Genomic DNA, 3,365 nt, shown 5'->3' with positions numbered 1-3,365 from the left:
GAGAGAGAGTGTGTGTGTGTGTGTGTGTCTGTCTTGTTTGTCAAGGGGGGGGGGGGGGGGGGGGGAGAGTTGTGGGGGGGAGGAACCAATGGAAGCAAAGTTGCCATGTGGTGTGTGGCGAAGAAAAAATAGGAGCACCTCAGTATTGCATCACACTCCCTCATGATGCTACTTAATGACAACTTCACACAAAGTTGCTACAAACCAATCTAGTGTTCCTTGCACACTTTATGAGTGGAAATTTAAGGGCTTTTGCATAGAAATAATATCCTCAATTGATGCTTTTTTTATAGCCTTCAGAGAGCAAACTAAGCCATCATTTTTAAACTTTTCCTCTTTTTGGCATAATTGTAAAATGCAAGGCATAATTTCTACTTTCAAGGTAAACCAACAATATGCACCCTTTGTGAATCCTTTCTTTGAAAAGATTCTAGTTTGAGCTTATCATTGACGTGTCTCATATTCATTCAATAAAAACTCACTATAATGCATGATGTTGAAATCTTGATGTCAAATGTAAAATCATGTTAATCAAAATATTCCTTTTAATGCCTTACATTGAGATACACTAAAAGCCTTCCAAACCTCCAACAAAAGTTTAACAAGAACAAAATCCATTGTGGCTAACGGGGAACCTATATGTCTACAAATTGAACCAATACATCAAGTTATTACATTCTCTCTTTCTCTGTGTGTGTCTCTCTCTCTCTCTCTCTCTCTCTCTCTCTCTCTCTCTCTCTCTCTCTCTCTCTCTCTCTCTCTCTCTCTCTCAGAGTAAGCTAGCAAGATCTTTTCATTCACATGCAACATACTTTTACCTCACACACATCCTTTTTCCTTCAAATTCACAAGATTACAAAATGAACAATCATTTTAAGTGGATTATACACACACATAATTCTCAAATTTTGAGAAATATTTAGAGATGCAAAATTTTTAGACAAGTCTATGAGAAGGAAAATGAAAGGAAACGTGATCGTGAATGTTTTAACTGTAGTTAATGTTGAGATGGCAAGCTCAACACATGAGAATATTGATGATGGACTGCTTGGCTAGATGGGTCTGCACATCTACACTTAGCACATTGGTGGTCATTATGATCCTCACATGGCCACTGACTTATCACTTATTATATTTAGTTTGTTGCACCTACTTACAATTGGCATAGCTATTAGCACCAATCGATTAGTATAATCAATTATACACTAATTGACTTAGTAGATCACTTTTCTTTATGTTATATCTTATCTATACTTTGTGTACATTGTATTATGTATAGAAGAAGAAGGAGACACCAGCAAGAAAACATTTTGGCCTCAAATTCTCTTCTTGTGTTCTTGAGTGAGCTTCCTCTTATGTGTATGGTGTGTGTTTGGCGCAGCAACTCAAGCAAGTTCCCCCACCATTGCGATTCTTGATATACTATCAGAGTAGCGCCACTGAAAGAGGCTGGTTTTGAAGGCTGAAGTGAAGGAGAAGAAGTAAGGATTCAAGCAAGCAACCAACTGGTAAGAAGCTCTCCCATTATTCCACTCTTTCTCTTGGATAGTGCCTATGGAGGCATCACAAGCGCAGAGTCAAAATTTCTAGATTGTTGCGAGATTTTATATGCAAACAAAGCATTGTATATTTTGCAGACAAGCCCTTTAGGGCTTACTTGCTTTTTTTTTGGGCATGTGAGGCCCTTTTAGGCCTTATTTTAGAGCCACCGCAAGGTTATAGACAATAGTTTCAAGGTATATTGCGATTTTAGTTGTATCAACTGAAAGTGATTGCACAGGTTGCAAATTTTGAATCTATAATATTTGAGGTATTTGCTAAGAAGCAAACATAAGTTCTATTGACAATCAAAAATGTTGCAAATTACATGTACTGCTGAGCAATCGGTGAAAAAGGTTGCTTTGTGTATTGCTGTGTACTTGTTGTGAAAGGTTGCAAAAGACTTGCTTGTTGTTCTATATCATTTTTATGATAATGATAGAGAACAGTGGAAATTCCATCATTGAGAAGTTGGACAAGGACAATTACCCTTCATGGAAGTTCCGTGTGACGAACTTCCTCCTTGGAAAGAGCCTTTGTGAGTTTGTTTCATGTGAAGAAAAAGAGCCAAAGCTGAGTATCCCCAACTGCAAATAAATTAAAGGTGTGGAAAGAATGGAATGCAAAAGACAAAAAGGTGATTTTTGGCTATTTGCAATCATTGATAATAATATGTTAGGACATAATAATATGTTAGGACATATCAAGAATGCATGAACTTCACATGCAGCTTGGATATTTTTTGAGAAGATATTTTGAGTAAATACAAAGGCATGAAGATTTAACTCAAGCAAGAGTTGAATACCTTGACGAAAGGAAAAATATATATCAATGAATATGTTTTGAAGGTGAGGAGCATTGCATATGCTTTAGCAATAATTGATGCAATGCATGATGATGATGATTTGGTTTCATCTACTTTGGGTGGCCTTAACAATGAGAAGGCTTGGAAATCATTTATCACTTCTGTATATGTACAGAAGCCATTTTCAGATTTTGATGAGCTAGTCTCTCTCATGATTGCTAAAGAGATCAATATGAAGGGGGACTCATCTAAAAGAAATAGTGAACATGTCTAAGCATTCTACTCAAGTTCGGGAAGGAGATGTGGCAGATTCTCTTTGAGAAGCCGTGATATGGGACGTGTTGGTGATAACAAGTAGAACATGATAAACCAACAATTTGGTGAAATGTAGGTTCTAGGAGTTGAAGCCAAGAATGCCCTCTTTGAGATGAGCTATAGCATGCTATAATAGATTTAGGACAGAAAATTTTGCAACTCAATCTCTGAGTCTAAACTGTCTAGGTCTGCACCCTGTTTTGACCCTATAAGGTAAAATAGTAACCCCAAATGGTTACTAAACCTTGTATAAGGTTGAGTAGTACCTATGGGTACCCTGTAGTAACTATGGGTACCCTGTAGTACCTACACCTGTACTTCAATAATGAAGGGTGTACCTATAACAACCTGTAAATGCCATGTAGTGCCCTGTAAAATTCATGTTTTACCCTATTTTGGTCATGTAGATACTTGAGCCTTTGGAAACTCTTCAATCTTCAATTCTCCACTTGTTGTACCTGTGTGAGGGACAAAACGGCATGACAGGCTCCCTACATGGGCTCCGAATCACCCGGAGGTGGGCAAAGTGCCCCTCAGGTCAGTTGGTTGGACCCCTTTGGGATCTTTGATAGTGAGGGAGGGTCACCTCTCTTTTGTTCCACTATCTCCCTCGACATCCACCTTTTTCCTCGGTGGGAGTATCAACATGGCAATGGCATTCTATTCTAATCAACCAGTATAAAATGCATTGCTGGAATATTCATTT

Source organism: Lygodium microphyllum, chromosome 12 (assembly GCF_053477565.2).
Source record: "Lygodium microphyllum isolate KBCC chromosome 12, Lygodium_microphyllum_v1.1.10, whole genome shotgun sequence".
Classification (NCBI taxonomy): domain Eukaryota; kingdom Viridiplantae; phylum Streptophyta; class Polypodiopsida; order Schizaeales; family Lygodiaceae; genus Lygodium; species Lygodium microphyllum.
The sequence above is the reverse complement of the archived record's forward strand: the minus strand, read 5'-3'. Positions refer to the sequence as shown.